The sequence below is a fragment of the Vombatus ursinus genome, unplaced genomic scaffold (assembly GCF_900497805.2).
Source record: "Vombatus ursinus unplaced genomic scaffold, bare-nosed wombat genome assembly UNPS02009835.1, whole genome shotgun sequence".
Lineage (NCBI taxonomy): Eukaryota > Metazoa > Chordata > Mammalia > Diprotodontia > Vombatidae > Vombatus > Vombatus ursinus.
In genome coordinates, this window is record NW_020949613.1 from 9481070 (window position 1) to 9500063 (window position 18994).

An 18994-nucleotide genomic window follows, 5' to 3' on the forward strand; every position below is an offset into this window, starting at 1 on the left:
TATCACTCTTGATGTCAACAGGAGGATCTGTTTTCTATAGATTTAAAGTGAACTTTTTTTCAATAAAAATAAGGAAAAGTTCTAGGGGAAATTCTACTGGATCGTTAAACCTTTTTCAAATGGTTACAAAATTTCATTTCATTCTAAGCCTAGATATAGTTCTTGGCAAAGTTATAACCTCTAAAAGCACTGTACCTGGGCCACATTATCTCAGTTTCATACAGAAAAAGCTTTGCTGAAGTAAGATTTAATGTTATGCTTTCAGCTTTTATAGGGGGATCAATACATGGAATGTCCATCTGAGGAGCATCTCTGTGCCTTTTGAAAACTATAGTTGAAGACATTGTACACTGTTATCCCATGCCCCTTATGCAAGGACACAAGTGATAAATTCCTCCTTGAATTCAATGCTAGGAGAGTTTGTTTCTACAAGTGAATTTCTCCTCTGTCTCTCATCAAGAAAAGCTGTCTGACCCTCAATGTTTTCCTTTTTACCTTAGTTTCAAGAAAATTATCTTTAGCACTCTGCTATATTAATGAATGCATCCCAGATGCCTGGTGACTTTTATTCCTCTCTTTTTAAACTGTCTGCTTTTTATCTTATTGTTTTATATTGTTATTAATTTAAAAGAGATGCCAAATCATTTTATGAAGTTGGCAGAATATAAATCCTAAAACATTAAATGAATTAAAACCAAATATTTGAAGTGTATCCTATTTATATCTATCTATATTTACATTTGTATCTTTATCTATCTATCACTTATTTATCTACCTGAAACCAGGCATATTATAACTATCAATTATATAGACATAACCATAGGACCTATAATATTTTGTACCTCAAAAGACAAGGAAACTTGAATATATAAATTCAGAAGTCCTCGAATCTCTCATAGTAAGACATTCACCAAATCAAATTCTCAACTGATTCAGTGAAGGATATTATATAGAGTTAGCAGAGACCTTTTAAAAATCATAAAACCAAGAATTAATCAATCAAATATGTATTAAGTTAGTTGCAATGCACAAAGCCCTATTCTAGGTCTTGGAAAAAATGTTAAAATCAAGTATTGTTTATAAAATGAATGAGTTATCTCTCCCAGTTAGGTGGTAGTAAAAATAGGAGGGCAGTTTGGTTCTCAAACCAGCAGAGAAATGAGTCAACCAATTTGTTTGCTTTCCTATAATCCCCATGGGCTGTTAGTTCCTCATTAATTAAAACATCATTGCTAGGGATTGCTTTGTTTCCATCTTTGTGTCCATGATGATCTCAGTGGATCACACATAATAGGTGCTTTATAAATATGTTACATTAAATTGAATCATTTGTTGAAAAACTGTAAATATACACATAGCCTGAGAGAAATGCTTAGTTTCAATAAGCAAGGAATCTAACAGTTCAATCTCAAAATTTCCACAACAAAAAACAAAGTATTCAAGTAGCCAAGAAAAAAAAAATATCTTTGAACAAGGAAAATGTATTTTGGTAGTCCTGGATTTCCAAGAAAACCAAGGACATATTAGAATACGTTATAAAAAACAAAGGAGACCAGATTCTACACCTGAATAGCATAACCTTACAAACTGGATGTATTCCTTAACAAAAAATAGATGAAACTTCAATAAGAAAGGGAATTTGAATCATTCTTACAAAAGAATGGTCTGCTTCCTCTAAACTATCCTGTAAATAGCTGCCAAACTAAAGCAAAACATGAACATGGTACTCCCATGTTCAAGATATTATAGGGTAGGATAAAATACAAACTTGAATTTGATATATAAAGTCCTTCACAACCTGGTTCCAGTCTACTTTTCTACGATTAGTCAACATATTTCCTTAGAGATGTCTACATTCAAACCAAAACCAGCCTACTTACTTTTCCTTGTATATTCTATTCCATTTTTTGTCTCTGTGCCTTTGTACAGATTGCCCCCTCCTCATACCTAGAATGCACTCCCTTCTCACCTCCATCCCCATAGAATTCCTTTTTGCTAAATTCAGCTTAATCACCGCCTCCCATATGAGTCCTTCCCTGATTACCTAGTTTCTAGAAACTCCTCAAAACTGTTTCATATTCATTGTGTGTATATACATACATGCACACACACATTTTTTTCCTAATAAAATATTTTATTTCTGTTTTTTAAGTTTAAAAAATTCTAGATATAGTTACCATTCCAAGAAAGTTCAGTAAAGGAATAAAAAAAGAAGGAAATTAGTCATCTTCTGAATCACTTTCTTCCTTTGTTGGGAGAGAGCACCTGAGTGAGGACATCAATTTATCTTCAATCTGTTTCTTAGGGTTTTCCTCTAGATCAGTTTCTATTGCTCCAGACTCAGAAAGTTTCCATTCCAGTTCATCCCTTGTCAGGTTCATGCCACCAAATACTAGAGGACCAATAAACTAGGCCTTGATATCACCCTAAAGATAGACAAATACTGTGGGCAGATTCCTATTGGGATAGTTGGGTATGCCAATTGTTGAAATAGATTTGATAAATTTCACATCAGGAAACTCTCTTGCAAATCCACTAAAGTGCTGATTTATAAGTGTACATAGAGGAATTCCTTGTTTGTAAAGGTGCAAGATTACACACAAGCCTTTGCCAGCTTTGGAAACTTCTTCAACATAATCTTTCCCTGATACCTCCAAAACTTCTGCAAATTTGTTCCTCAGTTGGGTTGCTTTCCATTCTGCAAGCCTTTGTTGCCTGTACATTTTAATAGCATGCTCATATTCCTCATTAAATTCATCTTCATTTTCTTCTAGTTCTTCCAAAGTCACATCTTCATATGTTTTCACTATTGATTGTTGAAAGATGTGCTTCTCTTCTTCTACTTCCCTCTTCTTTTCCAGCTCTTTCAAACTTTCCTCTGGGGACAATATACCCTTCTTGTGCAGGATGTCATTCCACTCGGTGTCTGCATTGGGGTCCTGCATCTTGTCACCAAATATGTTTATATATACACATACATACATGAAAATATTGGTAACCCAAGTATAAGTTTTATGAAGGCAAAGATCCTTTTATATTTTTCTCATATAAGCAGTGCTTAACAGAGGACTCAGCAAATAGTGGTACTTGATGTTTGTTAAATGAATGAATGAAAGACAAGAAAGCTTTTAATATGCACACTTTTCAAGTGTGAGAAAAAGAAGTGTAAATAAGCATAGTAAACAAGAAAAGTATGACATTAAATGAACAGTTTAAAGCTTAAGCTTTAATAGCTTAAAAACTACTGCACTAAGACTTTTGGGATATTCCATGTAATATCCATAGCAGCAGTTTTTGTAGTAACAAAAAATTAGACATAAAATGGGGGACTATCGATTGCATACGGCTGAACAAAACACGTATATAGATTATATATGTAACAAAAGAACAATTAACATGAAGATTTTAAAAGAACATGGAAGCTCTTATATGAAGTCACTCAGTAAAGAAAACAAAATCAAGACAGTTTTCTTAGAGAAAGACCACTGGGTGACTCTCCAACTTTTCTTACACTATGAGATTGAGTCCTTAAACTGCTGCTACTTCAAGTTTCTAGAGGAGGCCTGTGGATTTGAATTCTTAAAACTTTACAAGCCCCCACAAGTTTAAAAGTCAGTCAGGAGCCACAATCGGCAGCTAGGTAGTGCAGTGAATAGAGTGGCAGGCCTGGAGTCAGGAAGACTCCTTTTCCTGAGTTCAAATCTGACCTCAGACACTAACTAGCTGTGTGACGCTGGGCAAGTCACCTAATTCTGTTTGTCTCAATCCCTCATCTGTAAAACAAACTGAAGAAGGAAATGGCAAACCATTCTGGTATCTCTGCCAAGAAAACCCCAATTGGGGTCACAGAGAGTCCAGACATGACTAAAAAATGACAACACACACAATAGATACAATTGGCTCCAAACAAAGGTATGGGAAATGGCATAAGAAAAACAATAGCTAAATAGACTCTTTCTCCCCGCCTACCCCACCAATACACCAGGAGTGAACCTTCTTACTAAATAAATATAGTGTCCATGGGAAGATCAGGCACAACCTTAAAGTACAAAGGTAATGAGGTATACTTGTAGGAAACATATATGGCCAAGGCTATTCACTCCCCCAATACTGTTGGGCCTGAAAGTCCTTCCTCTTGTTGTATGGTGCACACACAACTCAACTTCCAATTTCAGTGGTTAGCACCTATCTCTTTAGTCGTTAAAAGATTTGCTTCTCTCATGCCAGGAGGTCTGGCTCTTTAAAATTGCTTCTAGTCTTCACTGACTGTTATGCTTTTATCATGTTTATCTGGTGTGTGCGTCTCTGCTCAAAAATTGCCTCCTGCCTAGACTCTCTGAAATGAATGAATTCTCAAACTAATGGATGGAATGTTTCCTTCTGGATAAATGACTCTTTTACTAGATGCCATTATTCATAGAGAGAGAAAGAGAAAATCCTCTTCTCCTCCCCAAGAGGTGTTGAGTTCTTTTTCCACTGCTGGCTCTCTATCTCTCTCTGTGTCTGTCTCTCTCTGTGTGTCTCTGTCTGTCTATCTTTGTGTCTCTTTCTGTGTCTCTGTCCCTTTTTCTCTCTGTCTGTCTGCGGATCTGTGTGTCTCTGTGTGTGTCTCTATGTATGTGTCTCTCCCTATGTCTCTCTCTCTCTCTCTCTCTTTCTCTCTCACTCTCTCTCTCATTAGAACTGCATTTATCTCATCATAATCTTTTATTGTTCCATCTTTCTGTATGGCTTGTAATTCTATTTTGGAAGTGTCATTCCTGAGTACTGGTTTGTACAGGCTGTCCTCCCACCTCCAATACCTGGAATACAATCTCTCCTCACCTCCACCCCTTAGAATTCCTAGGTTAAGAGGCATATTGGGCTTAAACTTCCCTTGCTGACTCTGCTTAAGATTCTCTTAGTTGTCTCCAATTAAACCACATAACCTTTTGAATTTTCCCTTAAACCAAGTAAGAGCACCTATGCTTTCAAGAAGAGGCAGCATAGCATAATGGATAGAACTCTTGGCAGGGGTGGGGAACCTGCAGCCTTGAGGCTACATGTGGCCTTCTAGGTCCTGGGGCATGGCCTTTTGACTGAGTCCAACTTTTACCGAACAAATCCTTTTATTAAGGGGATTTGTCCTGTGAAGTTTGGATTCATTCAAAGGATCGCACTGAGGGACCTAGAGGGCCACAAATGACCTCACTGCCACAGGTTCCCCACTCACGTTAGGGTAAGGAAGCCATATTTTCAAGTCCTTCCTCAGACCTATACCAACTTTGTGATACCAGGTAAGTCATTTAACCTCTCAGTCCTCCCCAGGAAAATCTAAGATTATAAATGGCAAAAGTCACTAATCTCCAATGGTAAGGCAAAATTGTCTCATCCAGAATTCCCAAAACCAATGAAATCACAAGTCTAGTAAAAAAATTACTATTATTGAAACTTTTTTTTTGAGATCTCACCAATAGTGTATCTTCCTTTATTTTCCCTGAGAATTATACCTACTGACAGTGAAGTTTATGGCTTGCTTTAGAGTTAAATCTGCTCTGATTTTTCTATATTTGCATATGAAGAATTGACAGATGTCCTAATAAAGAATGCCCAGCTGGTTTATAGAAAAAGCAGCACAATCAATTTGGACTACAGTTTAAAACTACATAAAACATCTGTACCCTACTAATGGATTTTAATAGTTTTTCATCTTGTACATAATGCCATTTGAAATATCTATAATTAAATGTGCATTTTGTTAATGAATCTTCTCACTGAATCTCTTTTAAAAAATCTTTTCATTGCCAAAAGACTTTTCCAGTCATGTTGGCTAATCTGTTGTTTTAGTTATCTCAACTTTCAAAATATAATTATTCTAGATCTATTTGCTTGATGTACAAAACAATTTCTTTTCAGTGCAGTCACCAACTAGATGCTTTTGTTTCTTTCCCACTGTTATGCTGTCATAGGTTCTGAAGAAAGTAATAAACATTTGAGTCACAAGATTGTGAAGAAATTCTAGCACGAAAGTATACTCAAGCCCTACAAAAGGACTGAAACACATGGAGCAACTATTATTTTAAATTGTCTTTGTGCTCATTTGGAACTTTTTATAGATGACTAAAAATAAGTTGATATTGATTTATTTCAAATGTGTGCCCTTTCTGAGTAGAGCAATTATATGCTTGTAGTTTTCAACCATTCCTAGAGAATACAGAATGGAGTGCTTTTCCTCATGCTAATTTTTCTATCTTCATATTAGATGTATCATTCTATTCAAGAGATGCTGAAAAATATCCATGAGAGGGGACATCTACTTATAATCAATCAAACAATCAATCAACAGGGTTTTATTGAGTGCTTGCTATGTTCCAGGCGTGGTACAAGCTTCATAAGATACAAAAACTATGGTAAAGCATTCCCTGCCTTCAAGGAATTAGCAATTCAGCTGGGTGACAACATATGTGTATGTATGTGTGTATAAACTATATGTGTATATATCTATATAATATTTTGTAGGTGTATATAAAACACATTTTATCTATTATTAATATTATATATGTGTATATTATATATATGTATATATAAAATGTGAAAATGCAAAACTACTAAAACCAGTAGCATAGTACAGATATTTAATGTAGTTTTAAACTGTAGCCCAAGTTGATTGTGCCACTTCTATAAACTCTCTGGACATTCTTTATTAAGACATTTGTCAGTTTTTTATGGGACAGTTATGTGGCACAGTGGATAGAGTGTCAGGGCTGGAGCCAGGAAGACTCATCTTCCTGAGTTCAAATTATCCTCAGATAACCATGTGACCCTTGGCAAGTCATTTAACCCCATTTGCCTCACTTTCCTCATATGTAAAATGAGCTGGAGAATGAAATGGCAAACCACTATGGTACCTTTGCCAAGAAAACCCCACAAGGGATCATGAAGAATTAGACGACTGAAATGACTAAATGACAACAATTCTTTATATGCAAACATTAGTAAAATCAGAACAGATTTAACTCTAAAGCAAGCCGTAAACTTCACTGTCATTTATAAATATATGTATTTACATACATACAATATACATATATTAAAATAGATAGACAGACAGATAGCTAGCTAGCTAGATAGATAGATAGACAGATAGATAGATAGATAGAGGGATAGATATGGCAGATAGATGGCATCATGGATAGAGTACTGGGCCTGGAGGCAGAAAAAACAGAATTCACATATGACCTAAGATACTAGCTATGTGACCTTGGGCAACTCCCTTAATCCCAGCCTGCATAAAACTGGAGAAGGCAATGGCAAACCACTCCAATACCATGGACAACTGGTCCACGGGGTCATCCAGTGTCTTCTTAAAGACTATTGAGAGGAACTTTACTATCACAAAGAAAGCCCTCATACTTCCCTTACTATGGATGTAACATTTATTATCAAGATTTCCTTATTCACATTTTTCAAGTGATTATGAAAATATTGTCTTAAACTGTGAAGTCTTTTCAGATACTCCCTTCTAGATCTCTCCCTCATTGAATTTTCATGCTCTGATTTGACTTTTCATATGTATGCATAGGCTAAACACACACACACACAGACACACACATATACACACACACACATATATACACATATATATGCACACATATATATGTACTCCATATATACTATAGGTATATACATACTATATATATTATATATATAATGTATACATATATTAATGTGTATATGCATATATCCACTACACCCAAACTTGCACATGCGAAACTGTGTCTTAGGTCACAATTTTAAGTAATTTCATGCAGCCTAGCCCAATTCCTTGGACATAGAGGCAGTTTAAAGATGTTTGTTCATTCTATTAATTTAAAATTAGCACTTTTAAAAATCATTTTAAAAGTCTGTGTATATCTTTAAAACCAATCAGTCAATCAACAAAGTGCAAAGCACTGTGCTAAGCCCTGGGGATATAAACAAAAAGCAAAAAACGTTCCTGACTAAAAAGTCTTACATTCTAACAGTGGAGAAATTAAATTGAAACATACTATTTCCTCTATTATATAACCAACTTATTTATTATTTACAATGTCAAAAAAACTAATAGGCCAATTTATGGCATTTTAACACAAGAAGGACCAGGTATAACAAGCATAACATTTTTAAGAATTTGACCATAATTTAATATTTCTCCTATCTGTGTGAGTGTACTTTAAATATAAGTAATTAAAAGCAGATATAACTTTACTTTAAAAATGTTTTCCTCTTATTTTGTTTATTTTCTTTGCCTTATGGATTAAAAAAAAAGCACCTCATTGATTGATGCAACTTGGTCTTTCAAGGTATTCTTAAATTCCAGTCTTTCAATATGTATAGTATATTTGCAGAAAAATTAAAAGTGGGATTTACATGTGAAATTTTCACCTAACAATGATTTTTCATTTGGATATGAGAGAACAGGAACTGGTTTTATTATTTCCATGTTTAACATATACTTAATAATGGTTAAAATAGCCTTCTCATATATGATGCCTTCTTTTATTCCACAAAGTTTGGGGACAATGCTCAATACTTTAATTTGTCAATAATCTGCTGTTCTTGGTTATATTTTCCATCAAAAGGAATATCTTCATTTATTTATTTTTAGGCAATTGGGGCTAAGTGACTTGCCCAGGGTCACACAGCTAGTAAGTGTCAAGTGTTTGGTCTGAGGCCGGATTTGAACTCAGGTACTCCTAACTTCAGGGCCGGTACTCTATCCACTGTGCCACCTAGCTACCCCTCAAAAGGAATATCTTATTAGTCACTATGTACTATGTCTTTTGAGGGCACTGAATTCTTTGCAAGATATATGCATTTGGCTCAGTTTTCTGATATGATTTTGCATATATAGAAACATATATTTATACTTAAATAGAGATGTATTATTGTAATTAGTGAAAATCAAACCTTCATGAGCAAATGCTTTCATATTTTTCTGTTTGGCTATATCATTGAAATGTTTGGAAAGATTTACTGATTTGATATAGAAAACTATTTGCAACTCTATTACTATAAGTGTGGCTATCCCTTGAAAAATTTTTCCTTTCTATAGGCCTAAATTTTTACCAAGAAAACCTGGCACATGAAGGCCAGGTACCCTGAAGCACCATCTCTCTCCCTTGTTTTATCTTCTTCCTTTTCCAAGGATGATAGCATGGTGCAGTAGAATGTTTGCTGCCTTGTAGCCTGGTGTTATAAACTGGGTTTGAATCCTAGATTTTCTACTTCATTGCACATGTGACCTTAGAAATTCCTTTTCTGAGTTGCAGTTTTCAAGTCTGTAAAATGAAGAGTGTTGGACTAAATACCTTTTTGGTCCTTCCTAGTTTTAATTCTATGATCTTATCATCCTAGTTACTAATTCAACAAATCACTACATACAGCCCTTTGGAGAACACATATGATTTCCTCCAAGTATTCAAACAATGGTTGGGAAGAAACAAGCATCTCAGGACATGATAACAATTAAATTACTTATAGGTGAACAACTCAACACCATTGGTGGCAGGATTATTGGCTGAGGTCTAAAAGTAGCAGTGGCCATTCTTGATAGGTCAGTTATAAATTTCATTTGATTCTAGAGTTTTATGTAAAAAGAGACTTGGGCAGTTTTCTCAAAATGAAAATCCACTTTCCATGGTATTTAAAGTAATTTTATAAATTGAAACTATATGGTTTTCACTCTGAAATTGCTCAGCTTCTTTTTTTATTTCCTTGAATTCTTAAAGTCTTTTTGAAATATTGAAAAACAAAGACAAACGTATATTAAATACAGTAATGCCCAAAGAAGCCTATTCCTGGAGCAGTCCCATTTTTTAAATTAAGTTTTTGGAAAATTAAAAGGTTGTGCGGCCCAATTTTGAGTTATAAACATTTGGCTCCCAAACAACAACCAAAAAGAAAGCTGGAAGTGTACATGTTAATATTTAAATACCCCTCATAGGAATACATGATCTAGTAAGACAGGCTTCTATAGAAGCAGTTTCTACCTTTAACTGATTAAAAAAAAGAGTATTGTTGAAATGGAGCTGTCTCTTTACTGAAAAAATTACTACAGCTTGATTATAACAATTGGCTTCAATTGTTCCCCTCTGGGTAAGGTGTTTGTATTAACTTCAAAGGGACCGCCATCTGTTGGAAGGAAGATATGCTCATAGAAAACTGGTTCTATTATGATCTACTGCTTCCTGGTGACTGCATTTCACAAAAGCCAATTCTCATGGCAACAGAAGCTCCCCCAAACCTTGGCTCAGTATGATACTAGAATAACAAGAACATGTAGGCCTCAATAGTTTTATTATGAAAGACTGCAGCCAGTTTTCATGCCAAACAAATATAAAGAAGCAGTCAGGAAATACTTCTAGTCACTGAAAGTCAAAAAAGCTTCTCTTCTAATAATTCACAGTATCATCATTAACCATTTTATGTTTCAGAATTGAGCAAACTATATTGAGCAAACTGATTCAGTACAAGGGAGATAGATTAATGAAAATTCTCAAAGCATGGCTACTATCTTGCTCTTTGAGAAGACTATATGCTGTCTTTTGTTCTCAGGTATTACTAGGCAGAATCACAAAACTGAATGATGATGGCACTGGTTGTGTAGTAAATGAGTAATAAAATATAATTTCACATCATAATGACAAAAGAGATTGCTTTGGATGACCATGTGTTCAATTGCATCTGACCGCATCCAAACACAATTAAGAGTACCTAGGTTTTAAAATTGTACAGAAGTTTATATTTCAAGGAAAAGTAAATTTTCTGGTAGGAAAGTACTGGTCAGTTCCTGTATCCAAGGAACTGGATTAACCAAGACATTAATTAACCAAGGAAAGTCCATTAATTAAGAGTTTAATTCATGTAATTGTTAATGTAGTTAGGAGGGGGAAAAAGTTTGCCAAAGCTCTGACTTTATGAAAAAAAAAAGCCTCTAGTAATCTTCATTTGAATTACCAAATAGTCCAATAAAAGTCCTAAAAAAGCAATAAGAGAAAATGAAAGTTATATCATCATGGGAAGTATATTACAAATAATAAAAGTTGTTACATTTGATCTATTATTCTTAGATAAAAGAATTTTAAATGTCAAATAATGCCATAAGCAATGTCATGCAAGAGTCTTTCATGTCAATGAAAATGAATTTGAGTGTTAAGCAATGTTGTATTTACTATTTTATGATGTAAGTTTGAATTCCCCCCTCTGCCACTTACTACCTATGTGTCTTTGGGCTAGTCCTCATTTGTAAAAATGAGTAATAATAAATTAAATAGTAGTTTACTGCCTACCTCATATAATTGGGATAAAGAAAGCATTTAATGTATAATAAAGCAATACATGTGTATGTCTATAGTTGTTATTATAATTTAATACATATTTATTGACTGCCTACTATGAGAAAGGCACTGGTAGGTGCTGGAAATATGAAGACAAACAGGTGACAATATTCCCTGGCCTCAGTTTTCCAACATTCTATCTTGTGGTAGGGAGGTAGACATAACATGAACCCAAATAAGGAAATTTGAGAAGAGTAGAGGATGAGTCTAAGGCAATGAATCTGAGTCACTGGGAAAAGAGCATTGCCCCCATGTCTCTCATTGGTAGAGGATTTAATCCCAGAAAAAAAATCCCAATATATGACCCTTCAGCACTGAAAAGAACTTAGAGCCATGAAATCTAGTATATGGTCCCAACCAATGTTTGAATTAACTAAGGAATTTTGAATATTAATCTCACTGATCCTCAATTTTCTTATCTCTAAAATGAAAGAGATGAACAAGAAAATCTCTAATGTCCTTTCCAGCTCTAATGTTCAGTGATTCTCTGTGGTGACTTGCTGTCATAAACTAATGTCAACAACATAACAGTTCCCCCCCATTCGCCCCCCCGAAAAAAAAAAACAACCGATATGGTTCCATTTCTGACCTCAGGAGCTAAGAAATATTTTGCTACATTACCCAACTAAATATGTCTTCAAGGAGATGACAATCCAGTAAAGGAGATAGTATGTTGGACATGCTGGCCCACCATATAGGTCACAATACTATTAACCCTACCTGTTCCCCTCAGTGACACCTGGCACAACCTCTGTAAACACCTACAGGTAAAGTCTTCTAGGAGGAAAAAAAAGGTAAATGACACATCCAATTATTGAAATCAGGGAACATTTTATATAGAAAATGATATCTGACCTGGGTCTTGGAAGGTAGGAGGCATTGCTGTCAGGCCATTGTTATCAGATATACCTCAAAGGCTCTGTGATTTTGTTGATATAGCTATTACCTCCAACATTGAAGATGACAACTGATCTATCTCTGCCCATCCTGGGTTAATCTGATCTATGTTTTCTCATAAATTCACCAAAAAGGTGAATGTCCTCCCCACCCACTAGAAATCTTTGTTGCCTTCGTATCAATAGAGTAGATAGACTATTCATTAGTTATCCCTTAAAATATTACTCATCTATTCTTGTTTGAGGGGTAGAAAATTGGGATAATACATTTTTTCAATGACATTTTTTATACAGCTTCTCTGCAATATATCCTCATTTATCATGTGACATCCTGTTCATATCTAGTAGATGCTATTCCATTGTCCTTTGGGTGAGCCTTAAGTTTTTTCAGAGACTAGGGTTTTACCTGGTTGATAGTCACAACACAATGTCGGAAGAATTTTGATTCTGAAATGCCATCTGATATTTGATAGCATAAATGTATGGAAGAACAATTGATAATGTTATGCAAATTCCTCTAGCAATTTTTAGCAGCCAGGAATTTGAAGCAGAAAAAGAAGAAGAAAAATTAATTTGCTCAAAAGAGATTACCAAGGTAGGTAAATAGAAGGCTAAGAAGGCACAGAGGGATTCAGGAATGGTAGAATAGATAGCTTAAAAATAGATAAAACCCAGAATTGAGTTTGGTCAGTGAAACAGAAGCAATCAATGGACTGAGAAAATAAAGAAGCACTAGATGTTAAAATAAAGAAGCACTAGAATACATGTTGTGAGCAAAAATAAGGTTCAACAGAAATGGAAAGGTAGGAAAGGTGAAAAAATGTGGCTAGATGGGAGAATTTCAGTCTGAGTCCTTTAAAACTGAGCAGTACCTTCTATATAAGGTTCAGAAGTATTTGGGGGTGGCTAAAGTGGAGTAGAGATAAAGGTTGTTGAAGACTATGATGCCATTGCCTTACCTGATTAGCAAGGGTGTTCTGGGCTTATCTGACTTAGGCCAATTCCCTCTTAGTTTAGATTCAATACTGGAACAAAATGAGACTCTTTGAAATTAGTCAACAGTTAATAAAAGGAGATTTAATTAGCCATAAGAGGAGAAGGATATTCAAGAATTATAGGGATTGAGGACACCTTGAGATGATTCAACTTAGTCTGAATCAATCCTTTGCCTGATCCACCAACAGAGAATTCATGGAGCTCCTTGTAACTGTTTTACATTTAGTAGACCAGAAAGTGATGTCAACAGACTAAGTCATTTGTCCCCTGAGACAAATGAGACTCTAAGATTGTCTCGTTAACATTAAAGAAAAAAAAACAGGTTAACTGGAGGTGGCTTAGGATACAGCTTCTACCACAAAGAGGATAAGAATATATCAAAACCAATCCAACAAATATTTATTAATCAACCACTATATGCCATGCACCATACAAAGCACTGGGGATACAATTAAAAACAGTTCCTTTCTTCAGGGAGTTTACAATCTAATGTGGAGAGACAACACAAAAGGAGACAGGAAATGGGGGAGGAGGGTGGCTACAGAGGGGAGACTAGAAGTATAGAAGCATCTTGTTTCATGGAGTTGGAAATTTTTATAAAAGAAGGCATTGGAAGAAACTTGGTACTACACCCTCCAGTACTCAGAGAGAAGGGGAGGCTGAAATAGATGGTGTCAATTATCAACATAATAATGAGTTTAAAGGTGATAAGCTTATCCTGGAAGGGGTATCTTGTTATGTGGAGTTGAAACCAGGTGGAGCAGTAGATGCAGAATGGAATTCCATTTATATCAGTAGAAACTATTTAAATAATGCAATATCAGATAAAGAAATTAAACAAGTCATAAGTTAACTCAAAAAGGGAAAAGAACTCAAGGATTGGATGAATTTATAAGTGAATTCTATCAAATAATCAAGGAAAAATTAATTCTAATGCTACATGAACAGGTTGTAATACTAAGAAAAGAAAGCACCCTTCCAATATCTCTTAAACTTGATACATAAACCAAGGATAGAGACAAACAAAGCAGAGAAAGAAAACTATAGACCCATACCCCTAATGAGCATTAATGCAAAAATTGCAAATAAAATGTTAGAGTGTAGGATATAACAATACATTAGAAAGATTATACACTATGACCAAGTTGGTCTTACACTTGGAATACCAGGTTGGCTCAGGAGTAGGAAAACTATAAGTATAATAAACTATGTCATTAATATAAATAATAAAAACCATGTGATTATATCAATAGATGCTGAAAATCTTTCAATAAAATACTCTCTATAAATCATAGGAATGAATGAACCTTTCCTTAATATAGTAAATAGTATTTCTCTAAATACAAGGGAAAACATTATATGTCATAGAAAAAAGTTAGAAGCCTCTTGAACAAGATCAGGGATCAATCAATTATACCCAATTATCACTGCTACTGTTTAAGATAGTGTTCAAAATGCTAGCTATAGCAAATAATCAAGACAAAGAAGTTGAGGGAATAGGCATAGGCAAAGAGAAAGCAAAATTGTTGTTATTTGCAGATGATACGGTGGTTTGCTTATAAAAATTTGGAGAGTCAACTAAAAATTAATTGAAATAATGACCATCAAATTTACATGATATAAAATAAATCCAAATAAATCATCAGCATTCCTATATATAACCAACAAAGCACAAAAAGAAGACCTAAAAAGAGAAATTACATTCAAAACAACTATAGAAGCTATAAAATTCTTGGGGGTATATGTTTTAAGATTCACCTAGAGACTATAAGACTCCAGTTATAAAACACTCAAGAATATAGACCTAAATAATTGGAGAAACATTAATTCCTCACGGGTAGGTTGAGGCAATAAAGGGGGAACAATATTACCTAAATTAATTTACTTATTCAGTACTATATAGAGGAAGAAAAGGTCAAGAATCTCAAAGGTAATGATGAAAAAAAATGGAAAGGAAAGAGGTTTATCAGAACTAGATCTCAAACTGTCCCACAAAGCAGTAATTATTAAAGTGATTCTGCGTGCATGAGAGAAAGAGAGAGACAGAGACAGAGAGATACAGAGAGAGACAGAGAGAGACAGAGACACAGAGAGAGAGAGGTCAATTAGTGGGAAAGAAATAGGTACACAATATACAGAAGCAAGTGAATGCTATAGCATGGTTTTCAACAAACACAAACACTCAAGTTTCCTTGGGGAAGGACTCATTATTTCACAAAATCTTCTGGGAAAATTAGACAACTGCTTAGCAGAAATTGTATTTTGATCAACACCTTATAAGATACACCAAGATAAGTTCTAAATTGAAATATGACCTAGTTATAGAAGGTCACAGCATAGACAATTTAGAGAAGTAAGGAATAAATTACCTTTGGATCCATGAACAGGGGAAATTTTCACAACCAAACAACTGATAGATCATCCAAATAAAGTGAACAATTTTGATTATTTAAAATTATAAAAGTTTTTGCACTAATCTAATATAGTAAAAAAAATTAGAAGGTAAATTGGTAATTGGGAAAAATCTTTGCAGTAAGCTTTTCCCTTAAGTCCCATTTCTAAAACATGTTATGAACAAATTCAAATTTATAAGACTAAGAATCATTCCTCAAGAGATAAATGGTCAAAGGAAATGGACCAGTAGTTTTTAAAGGCAAAAATCCAAGCTATAAACAACTACATAAAAATGTTCTGACTCATTAATAATAAGAGAAATGAAAATCAAAGCAGCTTGGAGGTTCTGCCTCACACTCATCAGATTGGCAAAGATGGCAAAAATGGAAAATGAAAAATGTAGGGACTACAGCACAAATAGTTATATTAATGCACTGTTGAGTAGAGTTATAAATTGGTCCAGTCATTCTGGAAAGCAATTTGGAATTACTGCCCAAAATTTACTAAACTATATATGATGCCACTAAAAAATCAAATATTGGGGAAATGGACCTATCTGTAAATATAAACATATATTTTAGCAGTTATGTTTTGTGGTAACCAAAACTTGAAAATGAAGAGCTTTCCTCCTTTTGGGAAATGGCTAAACAAATTATGATACCCGAATGTGATGGAATATTATTGTACCACAAGAAATGATACAATGGACAGATTCAGAAGGAACTGAGAAGACTGGAAAGAGCAGAAATAATAGAATAATTTATTTATTTATTTATTTGTGTATTTAAAAACTACTTTAGAACTCTGATCAACACAATGATAAACCATGAATCCAAAAGAATGAAGATTAAAAAAATGCCAATCATTGCCTCAAAAAAAAGTGATTAGCTCAAAAACGTAGAAAGAGGAAGTATAGTATAAATTATTTTACTGGTTCTATTCACTTCATTCTGTATCCATTCATACAAATCTTTACATGTATCAGACATGGGCAATAGGGGAATTTGTTTTGACACACTATGTGTCTATATATGAAAGATTTCATATTGTTTTTTTATTTTATTTGTTCTATAGTGGATGATGAGGGGTTAGCAGAAGGAACAAATTAAGTCTGCAAACTTTTTATCTGTTGCAAAATCACATCAATGAAACTGACTTCTGAGAAAACACATCAGGGGGAAAATGACTCTACAATTACAGACTAAAAAAATTATTTAGCCAGAAACCAGAATTATTCATTTTTTTCTTGCATGAGCCCAGCTGTCCCTGTAGCTGTAGATGCTATGAAAAATGCATATGTTTGTGTGACCATGGGGAAGTTCCCTAAACTTTCTGAGCCTTAGTTTCCCTCATTTGTAAAATGAAGATAATAGCTGTAGCACTTTCTTTATAGGATTATGGTGGGGATCAAATGAAATAATCTATGAAAAAGATTTTGTAATTCTTAATTGCCACAAAATGTCATTTACTATTACCATTATAATTGTTATAATGATAATAACAATGATCATTATTGTTATTATTATTATCATTGCTATAGGTGATCATGGATAAGCACAAGGCAAGCATCAAGAATGATAAGCCTTGTAAATTGCACTCAGAGCCTATTCTTTCTAATTTAATGCTTCATTTGCTCCTGTTCCAGTGCTTAGCCTAGTGCTTGGCACATACTAAGATGTTTATTGATTGATTTATTGTTATAATTCTTCAATTTGCTCTATCAATAACTATCCAGATTCTTGGTAACAATACTGCTCCAAACTTAACTCTACCCTAAGACTCCCTAGAAACCACGCACTAGTACTCAACTAGTAGCAGGCAGCTTTCCAGTCTCAATGTTATGTATGTAATGGAACTTGATTGGACCATGCCCAAATCACCTAACACGGAGGCAATCTGCTTCCCTGTGTTTCTCTCTCACAAAATGGAAGCAGCCTTTTTTGACAGGATGCTCTGGCTGTATCTTTAAAACCAGTAGACTAGAACTGTGTAGCTCTCTTTGTTGAACTCACTTTGTTGCATTGGATACATGCTGCATCCAGAGGGTGAAAAGTATACATGGTTCATCTTCAATATCAGTGCCATAAACTGAATCTGGAGGACAGGTACTCCTCCCCTCTCCTTTTTATACTCCATAGTTCCCAGAAATTGGTCTGGGTTCTATATTGTTTTTGTTTCATTTAACCTTCTCAATTTCAGGTAAAGGAGGCAATCTCTGTCGGCCCCAAGAATTTGAGCCATAATGACCTCAGAGACATGATTCTAGGCAACATGCTATAGCCAGCCAAACCAGAAGGGAAGCCCTAAGAAACCCAGGTGCCTAGGACTCAGCCATCTGATTTGGAACTTGGGATTGTGCTCTATAGGAACTAAACTCAAATATGAATCTAATCTCTTGACCCTCCCCAGAAACTGAGGCAATATGAGGAATTAATCCCCCATGTGTGAGGAGTAAAATTGTGTTTGTGATTATACCTTTGAAGTAAATATCTTTTTGTAAAAACTAATCTGACCATTAGTAATTAAATAGAACTAGGACATAGGGGATCCCACCCCAACAATTAAGAAAACGCCATTAGTGGGGGCTGGAACCATTGCAGAAAGCCTAGACACTCCCCAAACTCCCTTAAGTGTACTGGAGAACCCTAGAGGAAGAGTGAAATGTTACATACCTGACCTTCAGGCAGTGAGAGTTAGGGTAGTCAGTGTTACATGTAAAAAGATTGCAGCCAAATATTTTGATAAAGTGTTAAGTTCATAATTCTTGGAATACTAACTACTAAGATGCTTAGATGTATATAAGTGTATGTATGCATGAATAAATGAATGAGAATTTATTCAGCACTTATGTGCAAAACACTATGTTAATCACTGGGGATACAAATGGAAATATAGATAGCCCCTCATTCCACGAGCTCATGTTCTAACAGGGGGAAACAACACATATAAGAAATTTTAGCTAAGTTTGAAAGGTATAATGATGAATAGATCTGTAGGTTACATAGTTAACAAAGTGGATGGCAATGTATCTTTAGTGTCCTTTTCATAGATAAAACCACATACAATGAACCACTTAATGGTGTCAAAGAATTTGGTGGGGAGAACTCTTTTGCTGGATTTTCAGTAGCTGTGGATACTGAGGAGTAAGCAGTTGAGGACCCTGCAGGGTATTTTCCAGCTTACATTGTGACAATGGTTGCCCTCCTACGCTATGGTTATGAAGGTATTCCTATCTTCAGAGTCATGGAACTTTTGACTTCTATTTTCCTCTTCCTTGGTAATTTATTATTAATCATAATGATTTTATTGAGTTAACTATTAAAACTGAATAGAACATGTTTGGCTTAGTGAGAC

The 18994-nt window shown here is 34.7% G+C and overlaps 1 pseudogene; it reads right to left on the bottom strand.

The window, feature by feature from the left end:
* Nucleotides 1-2219: 2219 nt before the first annotated feature.
* LOC114036366 lies at nt 2220-2945 on the bottom strand (annotated as a pseudogene).
* Between the last annotated feature and the right edge of the window lie 16049 nt (nt 2946-18994).